The sequence below is a fragment of the Solanum dulcamara genome, chromosome 3 (assembly GCF_947179165.1).
Source record: "Solanum dulcamara chromosome 3, daSolDulc1.2, whole genome shotgun sequence".
Taxonomy (NCBI): Eukaryota; Viridiplantae; Streptophyta; class Magnoliopsida; order Solanales; family Solanaceae; genus Solanum; species Solanum dulcamara.
This window is the reverse complement of record NC_077239.1, coordinates 53,047,100-53,070,281: the sequence shown is the minus strand read 5'-3', so window position 1 is coordinate 53,070,281 and position 23,182 is coordinate 53,047,100.

The window sequence follows — 23,182 nt, the reverse complement described above, 5'->3', positions numbered from 1 at the left end:
CCCCATTCATTGCTAAGTCAAATCCACAGAATAGTATATCATAGAGACATAAACATACATCTAGTTTGAGACATCAAATCAGCATTCGACAGAATAGTTCCTTAAAACTTTTGGTGATTCAAATATGCAAGAATTGTCCTTATTGCATAGAGAATCCATTAGATTAGGTGAAAAAACTTTCCACCAACATTCATTCTTTCATTCAAAGACTTCCATAATCATAATCATTAGCTTTCATAAATATTTAATTGTAGTCTATCACCTTCAAATCATGCTTCAATGAAAATAAAGTAAAACTAGGTGGGTTCAAGACAAATAAACTTTCAAACATGTATATAAATGAAATTATGCATAAGCACTATGAAATTCATCAATTAAAATCATACTTTAATGCAACCCACCATGAAATTCAAGAACCTTTAAGGGAATAAGTAGAGAAATACTTGCAAACCTTCAATCCATGTATTTGAACTCATATTGCATTAAAATAGACTCATAACCATTAGATTAATCATAATTTATGCTATTAAGTAGAAATTAGAATAACCAATGAGAAAATCTTACTTGAAATCAAGAGGCTTTACTTGAAAAGTTTTTTGGAATCCATGGGTGGAAGAACCTATGGATAAAGACCCACATAACTTAGAGTAAATCTTGAAGAAATATTGAATAATTCTTGAGAAGTTTGAAGAAATCTTGATTCTTGGTCTTCAATGGGGAGCCTTAAAGCCCTTTAGTTTGAGAGGAATTTTGTAGGAGATGATTTGGGAAGGAGGAGGAATGAAATCTTGGGTTTTGGGTAGCCAAAAGAGTTGCAAATAACCTCCAAATGCGTCCAAGTTAAAATACATATGTTCCGGGAATTGTTCAAGATGCCCTTTCTTAAATATGGAAATTTTTGCAAAAATTTAAACTATTCGAGAATAAGTCCTTGACGCGAAAGAGATCCCCTGAGTTCATTTTTTCGTGAAGTTCAACTTTTCAAGATTTGAGCTCAACATGAGCTCGTTCTTATGTCACGATCAAAGCCTAGGTCCTAAATGTGACACGATGAATGAGAAACCCGGAGGTACCTCACCCAAGCCTCTTAGTATTCATTTAGTCTTTCATAGGTAATTACCATAAATAAACAAGCTGAAAATATGGGGAAAGAGTTACTAAAGGAAGCATCATAGTAAGAACCATCATAGTCAAACTTTACCTTATATATGTCCAACAATACCTCTAAATCATAAACTTGGCAGAGGTAAAGACATGTCCCTATCTCACCCTCAGCAAAATAAAATGAAATGTCATAGTAAATGTCTAAAAGTCTCGACATATCATATGTTTGAAAGATAAGGAGTATTGTTCCTAAAATATGGTAACTCACCTAATAGTAGCCTTGAACGATCCCTACAAGCCACGTGGAGGGGAATAAGAAGGAACACCGGTCCCTCATGTAGGCAAAAGAGTATGTGTTAGTACTATGAAGGTACTAAGTATGTAGGCATGTAATAAAATATAAAACATTAAAGACATTCATAAGGTAAAGTACATAAATGAGTGTACGCATAAGTAATATATAAATAATATTTAAAGTATATATATGTTGGAAGGGACCATAACCAACATCTAAGATCATGCGAGCTATTATATGGACTCCAACATAACCCCCTACATTGGCACGGGGAGACTACTTTCCGGGTAGAACTCAATCAAACTTCATTCATTTTTTAACTTTAACTTTAGATGGTCATACATGGATCCACTATCCTAAAATGCCTATAAGGACCCCTATGGTGGCACATAGTTAATGCAACATGAAACTTTACCTAAGGACCCCTAAGTTTGATTCCCCATCTACATGCTACATTTGGTGCTAAGTAAAATCCCATGGAATAATATATAAATATCATAATAACATAAGCATGCATATATCTTAGACATCAAATCATCATTCGGTAGAATAGCTTCTTAAAACTTGATGATTCAAATGTGAGAATTGTCCTCATCACAAAGAATCCTTTCTTTTGGCCAAGAAGCCCTTTCATCATCATTCGTTCATTCTTTAAGAACCTTCACATTCATAATACATAAGCATTTGTAAACATTGGGTTGAAACATCTTTCAGTTAACTCAAACATTCTTAGAAAGTCATGATAAAACATGGTGGGTTTAGGCAATTCAACTTCAAATCATTAAAATCAATGCTAGCGTGCATACGAGCAATGGAATGCTCTAATTTAAAACATACTAGAAAAAACCCATAAATTTACTTTAAAGACCTTTCATGCCTTCAAATAAGGACTTTTGATGAATCAATGATTCTATGCAATTAACAGTCAATATAAGGTAATATAGGTACATAAACTTCAAATATTTGATAATCAATGCATTTGGGATCATGATATGAAAACCCATAAAATTCATCATTGAAATTAAGCTACTAAGTTAGAAAATTCTTAGGCTTCATAGGTGGAAGAACTCATGAATAAGACCCACATACCTTGGTGAATTCGACCTTAAAATTGGAAAAGTAGACTTGATCTTTCTTGAGGAAACCCTAGAAATTTGCTTGTGATGAAAAAGACCTTGATAGGAGCTTTGGGAGAGGAGGGTTTTGTGAGTTTGAGACTTAGTATGAGATTGAGGGGTTTGGGAAGGTATAGGGTAATTTGATAGGGTAGATTTTTCCCAAAACAACCATACTTCAGTTAATAAATTTAGGGAAAGACTAAAATATCCCTCCTAAAATTTTACCAGACAGGCCCAATGAACCAACCTTATGATTCATAGAGGGGAGGATGAGTCATAAAAACGATTCATCCTGTAGGGTCTAAGAAAACCCTAAGAACTGACCCTCAGGACTTTTCCTATGACTCGTCTTTACGAGTCGTAAACACCTCTATGATTTTTACAGGGGACTCATCCTGCAGGGTCTGAGGTACCCTGTGAACTAAGTTTCTGAACTTTCCCTACGAGTTGCTTTCACAAGTTGTCGAAGGGGAGACGAGTTGTAAGCTCGACTCGTAGTGTCTCCATGAACCCTAGTCCATTACCTTTCCTTCATACTCTCTTTAGAAGTCACTCCTATGATTGGTAGAAGACCTACGACTCATAGGTGGACTCATAAATTTAAAGGCAGTCCTAATTCTTGAAGTTCTTCCTTTGTTTCAACCTTTTGACTTACGTGGTCTATCAATATCTCCCCCTTTTGATCATTCATACTCAAATGAGATTTGACTAGAATATAAAGGACATGGAACGAGGACTAGTAGTAACCCAACATGAGTGAAATAAAACATAAAATGCATAAACCAAAAGATTATCATACTTATCATAAAATGTGATTTTAAAACTGACTTCATGAGCATGCATTCATATGAAAGACTTAGGAAACATTGAAACATAGGAGTCTTAAACAATTTGAGCAAGAAAATATTAGTACCTTAGGCTTGAGTAGAATGAAACAGATAAGGGTATCACTTCATCATATCCTCTTCCACTTCTCATGTAGAACTTTCGACCTTGCCAACGCGTCTCAAGATCCTATACGGCTCTATATGCCTAGGGGTCAACTTTCCCTTCTTACCAAACCAAACTACACCCTTCATGGGTGAAACCTTCAAGTATACCCAATCATACACACTAAACTTAAGGTCCCTTCTCCTAATATCAGAGTAGGACTTTTAGAGACTTTGAGCCATATTCAACCTTTCTATAATGACTTTCACCTTTTCCAATGCATCAAGAACCAGATCGGGACCTAAAAAGGTCATCTCACCCACTTCAAACCAACCAATCGGAGACCTACATTATCTCCCTTACAAAGCCTCAATTGGCGCCATCTCAATTCTTGAGTGGTAGCTATTGTTGCAAGCGAACTCAATAAGTGGTAGATGGTCATACCAACTTCCTTTGAACTTAAACACACAAGACACATATCCTCTCGTGTTTATATTGTCTATTGAGCTGGCCCATCGGTTTAAGGATGGAATGTGATACTTAACTTCACCTTAGTACCAAGTCCCCTGGAAATGATTTCCAAAAATGAGAAGTCAATTGGGTACCATGATCCGAAATAATTGACAATGGCAAAGCATGCAACCTTAACAATTCCCAAATATATAACTTATCATAATCCTCGGTGCTATAAGATGTATTGACTGGTATAAAGTGGGTTGACTTTGTAGTCTATCAATAATTATCCAAATCGAGTCATGATGTTTTTGAGTACGAGGCAAACTCACTACAAAGTCCATGTTTACATCTTCCCACTTCCAAGTGGGGATTTTAATGTTTTGAGCTAGGCTACCCAGCCTTTGATGTTCGACCTTAAATTGTTGGCAATTTAGACATTCGGCCACGAACCTTGCTATGTCCTTTTTTATGTCACCCCACTAATAAATTCCCTTTAAGTATCGGTACATTTTAGTTGAACTAGAGTGAATAGAATATGAAAAATTATGAGACTCCTTCAAGATCAAAACCCTTAGGCCATTCATATCCGAAACACATAACCGACCTTGGTAGTGAAGTACCCCATCTCCCCCTTATGAAAAAACATTTACTTTCTTCTCTGTCTCCAATTTCTTCAACTCTACTAATGTCTGGTCAAGTTCTTTTTTGACTTAATATCTACTATCAAAGATGATTCAGACCTATTTTGTACAAACACACCACCATCATCGGAACCACTCATTATGAGCCACACTCCTCATAGACACCCTACTAAGTGCATCGGCAGCAATATTGGCTTTACTCGGATGATAATGCACACTCATGTCATAGTCCTTAAGGATTTCAAGCCACCTTCTTTGCCTTAGGTTGAGGTCCTTTTGAGTGAACATATATTGGAGACTTTTGTGATCGGTAAACATATCCACATGTGCCTCTAAATCTTTAGATCAAACACAATGGCCTCTAACTCAAGATCATAGGTAGGGTAGTTACGCTCGTGTACCTTCAATTTCCTAGAAGTATAGGCTATAACCTTTCCATTTTGAATCAAAACACAAACCAAACTGACCCTCGAAGCATCACAATATACAACGAACCCTTTTATTCCTTTCGATAGAGTCAAAATAGGAGAAGAGGTATGCTAATCTTTCAATGTTTGGAAACTCTTTTCATACTTATTCGTCCACAGAAACTTTACCTTCTTTTGGGTCAATTTCATCAAAGGAGATGAAATGGAAGAGAACCCTTTGACAAACCTTCTACAATACCCGGGTAAACCCAAAAACCTCCTAATATCTGAAGGAGACAATGGTCTAGGCTAATTCCTCACCACCTCCATTTTCTTAGGATCAACCTTGATCCCATCACTGGACACTAGGTGACCACCTCTTTCAACCAAAACTTGCATTTACTAAACTTGGAAAATAATTGCCTATCCCTCAAGGTTTGAAGAACAACTCTTAAATGAACCTTATGTTCTTCCTCACCCCGAGAGTAAAAGATGTCGTCAATGAAAACTACCACAAAAATATCAAGGTAGGGCTTGAATACCCTATTTATTAGATTCATGAATACCGTTGGTCCATTTGTCAACCCAAATGACATTAGCAAGAACTCAAAGTGACCATACCTTATTCGAAATTCCAACTTGAGAATGTCACACTCTCTAACCCTTAATTGGTGATAGCCGAACCAGAGATCAATCTTTGAGAAATGACTTGCCCCTTACAATTGGTCAAATAGGCCATCTATCCTAGGAATCAGATACTTATACTTAACGGTAACCTTGTTCAATTGACCGTAGTCCATGCACATCCAAAGCGACCCATCCTTCTTTCTCACAAATAACATAGGAGCACCCCATGGTGAAATACTTGGCCGTCTGAATCCTTTTTCCAACAAGTCCCTTAATTGTTCCTTTAACTCCTTTAATTCTGTCGCGGCCATTTAGTAGGGAGAAATAGAGATAGGATTAGTATTGGGGAGAAGATCAATACTGAAAGAAACTTCCCTTTTAGAAGGGACACCAGGATGTCATCGGGAAACTCATTAACCAGGGGAACTGACTCAAGAGAAGGACTTTCAAAGTTGACATCTCTAATCCTCACAATAAAATAGATGAAACCTTTCGAAATCAATTTTCGAGCCTTAAGACAAGAAATAAACTTACCCTTAACCATCGAATCATGACTTTTCAATTCAAGAATAGACTCACTTGGGGATTGAAACTTGACTCTACGAGTCCTACAATCTATAGAAGCATAAGATGCATACAACTAATCCATTCCAAGAATAACATCAACATCTACCATGTCAAGCTCAATGAGATCACAAAGAACAACATTGTGCAAGAGAGACATGGGACAACCCTTATAGACCTTTCTAGCAACAACCGACTCACCATTGGGGGTATACAAAATAGGGTTCTAATAATATTTTGGGTAACACATCAAACTTATTAGCAAGGAATGGAGTAATAAATGACAAGCTAGCACCCAGATCTAATAAGGCATACACATCAAAATCAAATACCTTCAACATACCGGTGATAATATCGGGCACTTCCTCAACTTTTTATCTCCTATGCAAAGCGTAAAATTGGTTGGTGCATTGGCCACTCCCTTGAGCTTGTTGCCCGTGAGTAATTTGTAATTGAGGCCTACTACCACCACCTTTACAATATCTATCTTGGTGACCCAGTTTGTCACACTTGAAGTATGCACTTGAGTAGGCTAAGCATCCCCCTTTGTGAGCCTTCCCACACTTTTTGCAAGCGGGGAAAGCTTGAGAACCCCTGTTCTCCCTTCGAACCATAGGATTGGCACATTTATCCTTGTTGAACCTTAGGGAAGGAATATTGGTGGGACCTTGCCCCATGAAGTTTTTCCCACCTTGCCTCTTTCCACCACTACTATAATCAGACTTTTTGTTAGTGAACCCTCCACTATCAGCTCTAGCCTTCTTAAACCCTCTTGACCTATTCCTCAATTTATTCTACATATGTCATAAGTCGGGAGATGTCCATCTCCTTGACCAACATGGTCGTCATGCATTCTTTGGACACCAAACTAGAAACACCAAAGATGAATTTGCTCATTCTTGCCCTTGATTCGGACACCATGAAAGGAGTATACTCAGAAAATTTGGTGAATTTGAGTACGTACTCCCTTACACTCATGCTTTCTTATCGAAGATTGATTAACTCTTGAATCTTTGCCTCTCTTAGCTCTAAAGGAAATAAGTGATCTAGGAAGGCACTCTTGAACTCTTCCTACTCTGTGGGTCCTATGTTTTCACCCCTATCAACAACCCATTGCTCATACCAAAACTTTTCTATGCCCTTGAGTTGATAGGCCACTAGCTCGGCCTTTTTATTTGGAGGTACTCCCATAATAGCCACAATCTGATAACTTCCTCAATGAAATCTATTGGTTCCTCATCTACTTTGGAGCCATCATATTCAGGTCGATTCATCCTCTTAAAATCCCAAAACCTAGAAGCCAAGTTAGGCACTTGAGGCGGAAGAGGAGAAATGCCTTGATTAGCTTTGTTGGCTACGGCTTGAGCCAACAAGGTGATAATGTTTTGAAACTTCACATATGTAACTCTTTCCTCATGATGTGGAGCCTCGGGAACCGGAGGATCTTTTTCCTCATCTTCAACCTTTGATCTAGGTGTAGGTACCCTTCTTGGAGGCATATTCAAGAGGACATAAAATGATTCATTAGTTAGAGAAAGTCTTAGGACAATTCTAGGACACAACATGAATCATGAAAGAAGGGAAACCTTTCCTAACCGTCCCATAGTCTCTTATTCATCATTATGGCGCACTTCATAGACCCTATTTGGCGCAGTATGTTGGACTCCGAGGACCATTCAAAATTTTAAGGTCTGATATCAAGTTTGTCATGACCCAAGTAGAGGGCCTAGACATGACATGGTGAATAAAACACTCGAGGGTACCTATCCCAAGCTTTTTAGCATTCACTTAGCCTTTCATAGGTAATGACCATAAATAAATAAGCGGAAAACAAGAGGAAAGAGGGACTAAAGCAAGCATTATAGCAAGAACCCTCATAGTCAAAATTCAACTTACATATATCCAACAATACTTCTAAATCATATATTTGGTGGAGGCTAAAACATGTCCTTAGCTCACCCTCAACAAAATAGAATAAAATATCATAGTAAATGTCTAAAGGTCTCAACATATCATAAGCTAGAAAAATAAGGAGTATAGTTCCCAAAACATGGGAACTTACCCAATAGTAGCCTTCAACGTCGGTCCCTACATGGTGATATCATGTAGAAAAAAGAATATGTGTTAGTACTTTTAATGTACTAAATATGTAGGCATGTAATACAATGTAAAACATTAAGGGCATTCATAAGGTAAAGTACATAAATGAATAAAATAATAAGCAATCAATAAGTAATATTTAAAGTATACATATGTGGGAAGGGACCATAACCGAAATCTAAGACCATGCAAGCTATTATATGGACTCCAACATAACCCCCTACATTGGCACGGGGAGACTACTTGTTGGATAGAACTCGATCAAACTTCATTCATATTTAAACTTTAACTTTAGATGGTCATACGTGGATCCGCTAGCCTAAAATTCCTATAAGGACCCCGATGGTCGCACATAGTTAATGAAATATGAGACTTTACTTATGGACCCCTAAGTTAGAGTCCCCATCTACATGCTATATTCGGTGCTAAGTAAAATCCCATAGAATAGTATATAAATATCATAATAACATAAGCATACATATAGATTTAGACATCAAATCATCATTTGGTAGAATAGTTTCTTAAAACTTGATGATTCAAATGTGAGAATTTTCCTCGTCATAGAGAATCCTTTCTTTTGGCCAAGAAGCCCTTTCATCATCATTCGATCATTATTTAAGAACCTTCACATTCATAATACATAAGTCTTTGTAAACATTGGGTTGAAACACCTTTCAGTCAACTCAAACATTCTTAGAAAGTTACGATAAAACATGGTGGTTTTGGCAATTCAACTTCAAATCATTAAAATCAATACTAGTATGCATAAGAGTAATGGAATGCACCAATTTAAAACATATTTGAAATAACCCACCAATTTACTTTAAAACTCTTTCATGCCTTCATATAAGGACCTTTGATAAATCAACAATTCTATGCAATTAAGAGCCAGTATAAAGTAAGATAGGTAAATAAACTTCAAATACTCAATAATCTATGCATTTGGGATCATGCAGTGAAAACCCATAAAATTCATGATTGAAATTGAGCTACTAAGTTAGAAAATTCTTAAACTCCATGGGTGGAAGAACCCATGAATAATACCTACATACCTCGATGAATTTGACCTTGTAATTGGAAGAGGAGACTTGATCTTTCTCGAGGAAACCCTAGAAATTGCTTTGTGATGAAAAAGACCTTGAGAGGACCTTTGGGAGAGGAGAGTTTTGTGAGTTTGAGACTTAAGGTAATACTGAGGGGTTTGGGAAGGTTTAGGGCCATTTTATAGGTTAGATTTATGACAAAATGACCACACTTCACTAAATAAACGTAGGGAAAGACTAGAATACCCCTCTTAAAATTTTACCGAATAGACCCTACGAACCATCTTATGGTTCGTAGGGAGATCGACAAGTCGTAAAAATGACTCATTTTACAGGTTCTAAGAAAACCCTTAGAATTGACCCTCGGGAATTTTTGTATGACTTGTCTTTACGAGTCGTAAACACCTCTATGATTCATAGAGCGAACTCATCCTACAGGGTTTGAGATACCTTGAGAGTTAAGTCTCTGAACTTTCCTTATGAGTTGCTTTCATGAGTCATCGAAGGGGAGACAAGTCGTAAACTCAACTCGTAGTGTCTCCCTGAGCCCTAATCCATTACTTTTCCTCCGTACCCTCTCTACAAGTCACTCCTACGACTCGTACAAGTACCTACAACCCATAGGTAGACTTGAAAACTTGAGGGCAGTCCAATTTCCCAAAGTTCTTACTTCATTTCAATTTTTCAACTTACAGGGTCTTACAACCAATTTATACTGATAGGGAACAGATCCGTGACGCGCTCGGTCATGGAGTCTTCTATTTTGGGCATTCCTTGAAAATTTCATCTTGCAAAATATGAGTCCAAAAAATCCTCCGAAGCCATTTTTATTCTATTTTCCCTTATTATAACACATTTCAACCTTTCAACACGGGGGACTTTACAGCTCAGGTGTTCATACTCCCTAAGAGAATAATGAAAATGATAGATAGAATTTGTACATATTTCTTATGGATAGGAGTTGCTTGTGTAACAAAAAGAGCCCTAGTAATATAGGTGAAAGTGTGCCTCACAAGATCAGCAAGAGGGCTAAATATCGTGCAACTTGTCACTTGGAATAGAGTAGCAGTTTTGAAGCACCTATGGGCTATAGCTAAGGAGAAAGATTGTCTCTATATCAAGTGGATACACATATATTATATGAAAAATGAAAGCGTGGACACACGTCCTATCCCTGGAAATGCAACATGGGTTGTTAGGAAAATATTGGGGCCAAGAAAATATATAATGCAAGCAGTTGGACTACAGGGAGACTTACAAAATAGACTACTGACTATGGTGGTTAAGCAGAAATTTTCAATCAAGATGGCATATAGAAGCTTGCTCCCTATTCATCCAAAAGTTCCATTGAAGAGTCTATCCCTGTAGAAAGACATTCATCCTAGTCTCCCCGTAATGGAAAATTTGAAGTGCAGACACCTCCATTTTGTGCTTTTTATGATGCTACTGATGAAATAATGGACCACTTTTCTTCAATTTTTCTATCACAAGAAAACGTGAACTACCAACTAAAAGTAAAGGAAATAAAGAATCTTATATTAAAAGGTTATATATCATACACTTCCAAGTATACAAATAAACTAAAGTGATTCATGTCAAAACAAATGAAAGAAGTTTACTACAACACAAATTCTAAATAAAATTTGGGAAACTGAACTAAATATTTACACATGAAATCAACATCTAAATTATTGTGGAACCAAAACAACAGGCAACCATGGAACCAAATCTTGATCGAATGACCACAACTGCATTTTTTGTTGTGGTATCAAGAAATCATTTCTCTCCACTTGGTTGACGGGGATTGACATAAGCATATGCTTATAACTCAAATATGTATCATAAAGAACTTTCTGAATAACGAGTTTCACTTGATAAATTTGAACACCCATTCTTAAAATCTTCTCCTTCAACTCATGTCGCAAACCTGGATGATCAATTATTGGTTTAACCATTGGTAATTGGTAGGAAAAGTTATAATGGACATGTTCATGGGCGAATAAAACTTCTAGTGGAGGTGCCATAATAAGTTGCTTGTTTGCTATGGTTGTGTCTATAATATGGAGGGAACGTAATCAAATTAGATTCCAGGCTTGTATATTCCTAGTAGATCGAGTCTGCCAAGAGATGGCCATATATATCCACAGCAGAGGTTTCAACATCAAACAATGGCGGGATACACTCACTTCTTACCCTTGATATTTTGGATACAGTATAGTGTTGTTTTTTCAGGGTAACAAATAGAAATTAGAAAGTATTGTAATGAGGATCTATGTACAATGAGTGGTTTTAGTTTCTTCCCCAGTCTCTTCCGTCTTTTTTAGTTTTGAGAAACAGGTGGTCAGCAATGTTTGGCATTGTAATGTGTTACTTTTGGTATTAATAAATGTTTAATTACTAAAAATAACTACTGGCTAAAAAAAGTAAATGCTTACTTAAGATTCGTGCATTCATAAAAATAAAAATTATATTTTCTTCTATTAAAAAAATTATTAAATACAAAAAAAGTAAATATTATGATAATATAAAATAATATATTGTCAAATATTCTCTAAATTATAGTATTTTTATATTTTAATTTTTTTATATATTTTGAATTATTTATATCTGATTACGATATTTGGAGTACATCAATAAGTTAGTTCGTGATTGTATTTATATAATTTATTTCCTTTAATTTTATGATTTTTAATTAGATATATTTTATTTAGAATAAGATGATCGTTAGATATTTGTTGATTCGATATGATCTAACAAGTTCAAATAGATAAAATTAAGATTAAAATTAAATTTAATAATGTTTGTGCATCATGCACGTGCTATACTAGTAAATCATAAAATTCAAACAAAACTAATGAATCAAAATAGAAAAAATAGTATTCCTTCACCTAGAGAGGGGAGGGGTGGTGGTGGCGCAGGGTGCTACATTCCAGACCAGCACATTTTTTTTAAGTAAACTCCTAATCATTGCTAGAATTTGAATGACACAAGAAGCGAAGTTCAACACGTTGTAAATCATTGTATGTGTGAGATGCAACTAATATTATCTCAAAGCATAGATTTGCAACTAATAGTAGTTTAAAGATTGTATATTATATCAAATACTCCATGATTAGTATCCCAATAAACAAACATCTTAATTAGCAGATCCAAGACTATTGCCGAGTTGTAACACAGTGCTTAGAGTCACAAGTGACCCCAAGCTAATCCTTGATACTGGCCTAGTCATGAGAAACTAAATATGAACAGGTAAAAGAACGAAAATGACTGAGCAGAAGTATAATTATGGAATACTAGTTTAATATATTTCTAAACAAAATTTTGTATACAACAACTGTAATCTGAAAAGAATCTGAAATAAAATAGACTGAATTCAACAACTCTAACTGGTTGTCTATGAAACCTCTACTAATACTGATTACAATTTGTGGGGATGTGATACTTTTCCCCCCTTACTCAATATATGTGAATAGTAATAACCTACTATTGACACCCAATTTGACCCTACACAACGTAAATTAGTTATCGAGTTTAAATAATTTGAAATAATCATCTTAAAAATCCAAAAAGAATTCACTTAATTTTTAAGTAAGTTTATCATTTTTTATAACTTTTGAATGACATAGTAGTTATATATAATTATTATCTTTATCATTATTCAAAAATTGTCTTAAAAAAGATTTTGGTTTAAACTAAATATTTTCTTAATTAGTTTGACTTACTTAATAGATTTATATTTTCAGTTAATTAGTTTAAAATTAAGTTAATTATTCTACTTTGTCAAAATTAAGAAGCTCGTTAGTTAATTGATATTAATTCGTTCTATTTAAATGTTAGCCGATTTCCCTAATTAACTAAATTGGCTATAATTGAAATCTCTAAGGCCATTTTCTAATTGCAAACCTAACCACATTTTTTCTCCTATTTAAACCCTCTTTTAAGTCCAATTTTATGATCAAATTCTGCCCATTTATTCAACAACCCTCTACCGACCCAGCAACCCAAAATTATATTCCCTTATTTCCTAATCAGCCCAACACCACATCTTCCTACCCAATTATACACAAACTGACCTAATTTCCTTAACTACCCAGCAACATATATACTAACTTACCCACTTTCCAATTGACAACACTACAACCTACACACCACAAACAACTAACACCTAGATAGAAATTGAGTTATACAGGTTTCGGGAGCTAAAAATGGGAATTGAATTTACTAGTATACAGTGATATAAAAAGATTACAGGTGGAGACAATGGATGTATACACTGATATACAGTGGATATACAATAGGGTATACAGGGGAATTGGGACTAAGGCCCAAAACGCAGGTGGCCCAACAACTTAGTCCACGCGTATAGAAATTAAGTGTTGGGCTAGATTTTCATGTGTTATTTATATTTCATTTATTTATATTTGATTTGGTTGTAATACATTATTTATTTATGTTATTTATTTTTTAGATATTAATTGTAGTTTGTTTTCATTTGTTAAATTCCCTTAAAAGCATAACCATTTTTTATGTGATTAATTTACCCTTTTAAAATAATTTTACTTAAATAATGTCCTTTATTTAGTCATTTTGACATTTTACCCTTTAAAAATAATTTTACTTAAATGATGTCCTTTATTTGGTCATTTTGACTGAAAGTCCTCCTTTCAAATTATTTCAAAGTGTTTTCAAATGAACTTAACTGTTTTTCCTTTAAATAAATTTTAGCCAAATGATTTAAATCATTGGATAACAGCATGTTAGCGGCTATTTTAATTGTTAAAACCTTCTTAAAATAGTAATAGGAACCTCTTACTCAGTTTTCTCTAATATTTTAAGGATTAATCTGCTAAAGACTTTTAAATTAAATTTTTCTTAATTTCTTTTAAAAAAATTAAGTGACGACTCCTTTTAAATTGGTTTTTCCTAAATCAATTTTTTAAACCGTCTTTTTCCAACATAACAGAAATGGTGACTCCACTTGGAAATTTAATAGGTTCTACCCATTAGATGTGATTATTTGGCTATGTAATAATGTTTACTTGTTCTTATTTGTTTAAATTCTGCAAATTATAACTGTTGCACTTTATGGCATTGAATTCTGCCAAATGCCAAATAGTTTGCATTAGGAATAACGACGATTACGTGGTTATCCGCAGCTGTTCCTTTAGAAAATAACCATTTGCTTCTTGAAGTAGTAAACGGATAGTTGGTTCATGGTCGCCCAACGTCGTTTATTATATTCACCTCGCAGTTTTTCCAACTTGGATAACCGGTCTCTTTTTAAAATCCCACTCTAGTCCATCTAGCGTAAAGCGGAAGACAAATCTCTTTAGTGCATTAACCTAAGTTGGCCCAACACCCAAGGCGTATTGGACCTATTAGAAAGATCACCTTGAGTCCAAATGGTCCTCAGCCTAAACGGATGATCATACTTATGTGTTTAAATTTGAATGTTGTATATGTCATTTGGTGACCCATTGTCCCTCAAGGTTGAAATTTTATTTTAATAGCTTAGTGTAGTCAAAGAAGGAGCTACACAAACTGATATTCTATCCAAAAGGCATTGGCGTTTATATATGTCAAGAAGTTAAGAACGAAGGATCTTCCATAAAACCTTAGTTTAGGATTATTCCCCTGCGTGGGACTAATTATTTTTATCTTATTTTACCTATTATGTATCCCCATTCAGTTTATTGATAAAACTTGTATAAATATAGGTTTTGGGGAAATAGAGCGGTTCGAATGACGTCATACATCTTTCAAATCATTAGGCCTATCCTTGGCACAAAAGGGTCACATTTTTCTTTAGGACGCGCAATAATTGTTTATCTTTATATGTTATAAATACTTGAATGAATTTTTTATTTTACTTGAAGACATTCTATCCCACTCCTTTTTTAAAATTTTTTTAGAACTCCCTAAGCACAAATATATGTCACTATCATAAGTGCATCCAAATACTCCTTGAATCTTTATTTTCCCAACAAATTCGAACTTCACTTTCAAATCCTAACTTCATTTTCAAATCCTACATCGTACTCTCTTCTCAAAAAAAGGTTTATTTTTCATCCCAAGTCAGCAAGAGATTCAAGCTAGTTGAACTACATTGAACCTGAATTCTCCTTTATGAGATACATAGGTAACCTTTCAAGATCTGGTCCCTAACTTTCAAAACATTACTTTTCCCCATTTATTCTTTCCAAGAAAATACAAATTTCACACCAACAAATGTTGAGATACAATCGTGAAAATGCAAGAAAACTTCAGCTCAACACAATTCAACCTTCCTGATTCACAAACCCCACACCGAATAGACAAAATCATGTCTATTTAGTCATTTTCCTATACCCACGGGCTAGTTTATCTTCGAATGAAACAACTCTTGCGTGTTTGTTGCTTTGTTGTGACATCTTGTATTATTTACCATCTACAGAGTCTAACATATTTACCTTTTAAGTTATGTTTCTTTATTAGGTAATCAAAATTGATCAGTATTGAAAATGGTTGAACATCCATACTTCATGAGGTCTAAAGATCCCAAAGATTCCTTCCATGACAAAAGTATGTCAAAAGGAAAATAAAAAGTGACTAAAATAGTGGGGACATTAGTTTTCTAGAAATTATTGTGATAGGCCCTGTCATAGCTGAGCAGAATAAGTTGATTTCACAACTGATGTAACAAATTACTGAAATGAGGGTTGAGATGCAAAAGACCCAAGATTTGGAAAATCTAGCTATCACCACTAACATTCTATTCCAGGCGACAGAAGGCCTCTATTTTATTTTCCAACTCCAAATCCAACAAATGAACTGTCACCAAATAACCCACCCACTACTACAATCCCCAAACCTCCCAATATCAATTTAACTATCCACTACCCCCATCATGCTTTTTCTTCATACTAAATGCCACATGCTCCTCAAAATTCAAATACCAATGATGCTTACACTTTTCCTCTCACACATTAAACTCCTACTCAAAGGATCCAAAATACATCTGCTAATTAATTCATGCCTGTAAAACCCAATTTTCATATCACAATGCTATCATAACTATACATTTCCCTTGCCACTTTGAACCCAATTACTATGAGGAGAAGGAGAAAGAGTGGAGGGTCAAAGAGGAAATTTCTAAATAGAGCATGAAGGAAGAAATTTCTAAAGCGATGAAAGAGTTTGACTACACCCTAGACGTTATGGGACTAAGTTATGAAGACTTGTGCATTTACCTATCTCCCAAAAGGGTTCAAAGTACCAAAATTTGATATTTTCATTAGATTTTGGAATCCCCTAGTTTATTTGAGGGCTTATTGCGACCAACTTGTGCGAATTGAAAAAAATGAGCCTTTGTTCATGCAGCTCTTTAGCCGAAGTCTAAGTAGAGAAGCTTTGAAATGGTTTACTTATCAAGAAATAAAACAATTTCCAAGTTGGAATGCTTTGGCTAAAGATTTCAATGAAAGATTTTCTTCTAATATCAAAATCATTCCCGATCGATACGCTTTGGATAGAATTAAACAACTACCGAGACTATGCCTACCATTGGGGAAAAAAGGCCGCAAGGGTCAAACCTCCCATGACTGAGAAAGAGATCATCTAAATCTTCGTGCGCGTGCATGTTACACCCCATACTTTTGTACCTTGGAAGGTTCTTAAGCTTCTTAAGTATTTTGAAAGGTTCATAAGTTTTTGGAAGGATTCTTAAGTTTCTTAAAGCTTCTCAAGATTCTTAGAAGTTACAATGGGAGCCAGATAGTCCATAACGCTATCAAACAACTCTAAGAAAAGAAGAATGTGACACCTCATGATAGGAAAGATTGGAAATAGCATTGTAAGAATCCGAAAGAAGTTGGAGATCAAATAATGAGTCGCAGGAATTGAATTACTTATGTAAGCTACCAACTTAGAAATATTACATACTTAAGCTACTTGAGTACATACCAAGCTTACGTATCAAGGATTACATAGGTTCGTAAAGTAAGACGAGATTACAAACCCATGAGAAGGAAAAAGGTGTGACACATGGAAACATAAGAGACTACCACATGGAAGCAGCTGGATCAAGGGTGGTGGACCACCACCTTCCATATGGCAGCCCATGGTTGGAAGTCATGGTGCGTTGGGCTAATAAGGGCTTGACACATGTCACCACTTAGGGGTTGACATGTGTCACTCCCCCATAAGGTGGCATATATGTATATATATTATAAGTCATCCTTATCTCCAAACAAAAAGTCATTCTTCCACAAAAATATCTAGGCAAAGGAAAAGAGAAGAAAAGTTTAGAAAGAAAAAGAGAGAAGAGGAACCTTAAACTTGAGAAAGACAGCCACGGATTTGGAGCCAAAAAGGTAAGTTCTCCGATTTCTTCCATGAATTAATTATATAGGATATACCAAGATATTATTAAGTTGTTATTAATTATGTTTGTTGCATCACCAAAATGTTAGCAAACATCCCCAAAGTTCTAGCCGCGCTAGGAGAGCTTCCGAGGTGAGGTTTGGCAAGTTTTGGCGAGTTTCGGGTGAGGTAAGGTTTTCCCTTTCAAATTAGAGTTTATGATATTTTTATGTGGTATATTAAATGTCTTAAAAAAGTTTTGAAGTGGAAAAATTGCATATTGATTATTGGTCTATTTTGATGCAATATGATTTCAAATGCATGGATTGATGGTTTGCAAGTATTTTCTCTACTTAGCTCCTTAAAGGTTCTTGAAATTCATGGTGGGTTGTTTAAAGCAAGATTTTAAATTTATGAACTTCATATTGTTATGAATGATTTCATATATATATATATATATATATATATATATATGTTGAAAGATTGAATTAACTTGAACCCACTTATATTACTCTATTTTCACTAAAGCATGATTTGAAGGTGATAAACTCCAATTAAATATTTACGAAAGCTAATGATTATGATTAAGGGAGTCTTGAATGAAATGATGAATGTTCGTGAGGGTATTTCCCCACCTAAGCAAATGGATTCTTTATGCAATAAGGACAGTTCTTGCATACTTGAATCACCAAAGGTTTTGAGGAGCTATTCTATTGAATGATGATTTGATGTTTCAAAATGTAAGTATGTTTATGCTACTATGATTTACTATTCCATAGGATTTGACTTAGCACCGAATGAGGCTTGAGGTGGGTTTCGATAAGGGAATCCTAGTAGGCTAGTCTAGTGAATCCACAAATGGGCATTAAATGTTAAAAAGAATGAATGTTGATGGAGTTGTACATTGGCAAATAGTCTCCCCTTCCAATGTAGTAGGTTACGTTGGATTTCTCTTTATAGCTTACATGGTCTTAATGTCGATTATAGTCATCTTCCCACAAATGAACGATTTAAATGTTATTTACTTGATAACTCATGCATGCACTTATCTATGTACTTCACTTCATAATTCTCTTAATGTTTTCCATTATATTGCATGCCTACATACTTATTACATTCAAAGTACTAACACATACTCCTTTTCCTACATGCTATCACCATGTAGGGATATGTGTTCCTCCTCATTCTCCTCCACGTGGCTAGTTGGGATCATTTGAAGGCTACTACTTGGTGAGTTCCCCTGTTTAGGAAACAATATTCTTTTTCTTTCTAGCTTATGTTATGTTGAGACCTTTAGACATCTATCATGGTACTTCATTTATATTTTGATTCTGGGAGAGTTAGGGACATGTCTTATCCCCCGCCAAGTCTAAGACTAGAGGTATTATTGGACAAATGTAAGGCAAATCTTGACTATTGATGTTTTCTGTGATGTTTCCCCATAGTCCCACTTTCCCCTTTTATTTCCTCTTGTCATTTAATTGTCATTACTTATGAAAGGCTAAACAAATGCTAAGAGGCTTGGATGACGTATATTCAAGTTCCTCATTTGTCGTATTACGTCTAAGCCCTAGGCTTGAGTCATGATATTGTCTCAAACTCTTGGTTATTATACAATGTTTTATATTTTTTTTGAGCAAAATACAATTTATCAACTCATGTGCATGATTCATTTGGTTTGTCACCTTGTTTCTAAGCAATTTTCAATGGTTTTTTTATATCAAATCTTAACGGTTAAATCGATAACCAAACCAATACTGAGCAATAATCGATAACTGATAAGTCAATATCTTAATGGTTCTATAATGGTTCAGCATGTCTATAAATCGATAATCGATAAGTCAAATCGATAAAGTTCAAAATTGAATCGAGCTGAACTGATCGATCTGCAGCCCTAGTTGATAATAATAAGTCTATATGTGTTGACTTATAGTCTATTTGGATGGACTTATTTTAAGCAGTTTATAAGTTACTGCTTATAAGTTAAAAAAATAAGTAGGTGAAGCCCAACTTTTTTTTGACTTATAAGCTAATTTCAACTTATAAGCTGCTTAAAATAAGTCCATACAAACAAACCTAATTATTTATTGGGGCTTATTTTAAGTATAAAGTGACTTTAAATTGATCAGTCAAACACTCAAAAAAGCTAAAAACAGCTTATAAGTCAATCCAAACGGGCTCTTAAATAGTCTGCTAGAAGTATATCATTTGACCCCTTCAATTTCATTTTGTTTCTTATGATTAGATTATAGCCTTTGAGATTTTCTTGGTATTCATTAACTATTTTATGAATAAATGATTAACTTCCATGTTAGTTCCTAGTGGCATCTTGAAATGAAGGTTGAATTTTGTTATTGCGGTAGCTTAAGCTTGAATATTTACTACTTTAACATGATGTTTGTTTTCAAGAAATTAATGTCAAGTCATTTACTTGATAGAGATCAACACTTGATGCCTTCCTCAACATGTGCAACACTATCCATAGATAACCGATTAAGAGCATCGACTACAATATTTGCCTTACCTGGATGGTACAATACGCTCATGTCATAGTCTTTTAGGAGTTTAAGCTGCCTCCTTTACCTAAGGTTCAACTCCATTTGGCTAAACACATATTGATAGCTTTTGTGGTTGGTGAACACATCAACATGCACTCCATAAAGATAATGGCGCCAAATTTTCAAAGCAACCACAACTGCCGTAAGTTTAAGATCATGGGTTGGATAGTTCCTTTCATGTACTTTATGTTTCCTGGATGCATAGGTTATAACCTTAGCATATTGCATCAAGACACAACCCAGAACAACACGTGAAGCATCACAATAAACAATAAACCCATCCGAACCTTCGGGCAATATCAAAATAGGAGCCGACATGAGATGATCCTTCGATATTAGGAAACTTTTCTCACATTAATCCGACTATTAAAATTTCGCCTCCTTTTGTGTCAACTTATTAAAGATGAAGAAATAGACGAAAACCCTTCAAAAAACCTTTTGTAGTATTCGGATCAGTCCAGAAAGCTTCTAATGTCTGAAGGAGATAATGGTCTAGGTCAAGTCTTAACCGCCTCCATTTTTTGGGTTTACTTTAATCCCAACACCGGACACCACATGGAAAAGAAATGCAACTTTCCTCAGCCAAAACTTGCACTTACTAAATTTAGTGAATAATTGCTTCTCTCTCAATGTTTGCAACATAATCCTCAAGTGACCCATATGATCTTCCTCATTTCGAGAATAAATCAAGATGTCATCAATGAACACCACTACAAACATGTCCAAGTATGGCTTGAAAATATGATTCATCAAATCCATGAATATAGTGGGAGCATTAGTCAAAACAAATGACATTACTACAAATTCAAAATGACCATACCTTGTTTGAAAAGCCGTTTTGGGAATATCGCACTCTCTTACCCTCAATTGATGATAACCGGAATGGAGGTCAATCTTAGAGAAGTAGCTTGCTCTTTGTAATTGATCAAACAAGTCATGTATCCTTGGAATTGGATACTTGTTCTTTATGGTGACCTTATTCAATTGCCGGTAGTCTATACACATTCGGAGTGACATCTTTCTTCCTAACAAATAACATGGGAGCACCCCATGGTGAAATACTCTATCTTATAAAACCCTTATCCAACAAATCCTTAAATTTTTCTTTCAACTCCTTAAGTTCCGTCGGAACCATAAGGTAAGGAGGAATAGAAATAGGTTGGGTATCGAGAAGGAGATCTATGACAAAGTTAATTTCCCTTTTGGGAGGAATATCGGCCAAATCATTGAGAAACAAATCGAAAAACACATTAACTATAGAGACTGACTCAAGAGTAGGAGTTTTGGAATCGACGTCCCTAGCTCACACAATATGATAAATGCTCCCCTTGGAAATTATTTTCTGAGCCTTAATGCATGAGATGAATCGACCCTTAACCTGGGAATCATTACGCTTCTATTCAAGAATAGGCTCATTAGAAAAGTGAAACTTAACCACACGAGTCCTACAATATATATATGTGTAAGTGGCATGTAACTAATCCATACCAAGAATGATGTCAAAGTCAGTCATGTCAAGTTCAACAAGATCACATGGAATAACTCTGCGCAAGACCCATACGGGATAATTTTTATAAGCTCTCTTTGCTAATACCAAATCACCAATGGGAGTATAAACCAAAAAGGGTTCTAATAACACTTTGGGGCACACATCAAATCTTATAGCAATGTAAGGAGTAACAAAAGACAAGTTAGCACTCAGATCAAGCAATGCATAAACATAAAAGTTAAAGACTCGTAACATACCCTGACCATATCGGGAGTCTCATCAACATCTTGCCTAGCTTAAAGAACATAGAATCGATTATTACGTTGGCCACCCTTGGGTTGAGCTTGGGCACCTTGTTGCACTTGGCCTCCTAGAGGACGACCTTCTCCACCTTGTTGGCAATATGAGGGCACTTGGATTGCTTATGTCCCATCTTGCCACATCCATAACAAGCACTAATTCCCATCAAGCACTTTTATCCATGATTGTTTCCACACCTTGCACACTTAGGAAAAGAAAGGCTACTATAATTCACACCTCCTCCTTCTTGAGATTTAGGGTATGACACTCTATCCTTAGCAAACTTCTTCCCTGAGCTTTGTCCTTGTTGAGAACGTGCACTACTACCATCGGTCTTAACATTGGAGAACCCAGTTTCATACCGGTCACTCTTAGAATCCCTCATCCTCATCTCTTTGAGATTTTCTCCTTTAATTTATTCAGCAAAAGTCATGAGCCGAGATATGTCCATCTTCTTAACAGGCATAGAGGTACGACATTCCTTAGAACCTAAGTCAAACACCCCTGATATGAATTGACTTATTCGGGCAGGCGGATTGACAACCAATGAAGAAAGATACTTGGATAGCTTAGTAAACTTAAGGGCATAGTCCCTCATCCCCATGTTGCCTTGTGGAAGATTTATGAACTCCAACACTTTAGCCTCCCTTAACTAAAGAGGGAAAAAGTTATCAAGGAAAACAAGTTTGAAATTTTCCCATTCAATAGGACATTCATCCACTCTCTCCACATTCCATTGAGTGTACCAAACTTGAGAAATACCCTTAAGTTGGTAAGTGGCCAACTCCACTTTTTCTTACGAAGTCACCCCTATAATACTCACTATCTTGTCGACCTCATTAATGAACTCTTGAGGATCCTCATCAACCTTTGAGCCATGAAACTCCAGAGGATTCATTCGTGCATAGTCCCTCACTCTTGAGGCCAGAGTATAACATTAGGAGGAGCCGCAATTCCTTAGTTGGTCACCACTTGGGCTAGCATAGTAATGGCGGTTTGAAACTCTATATTAGTCACTTGGTCTGGTAGAGGACCATTGTCTTGAGGAGCTGGGGGAGCTTGGGCTTCATTAGCATTATTTCCCCCAGAAACAGTGGTCTTCTTGGAACCATTATTCTGAAAATCGCAAAGAAAAACCGTTAGGGAAAAGAAGTCTTACGGTAAACTCTATAGCACGGCATAGATCATGAAAGAACTGAGAATTCCTAAA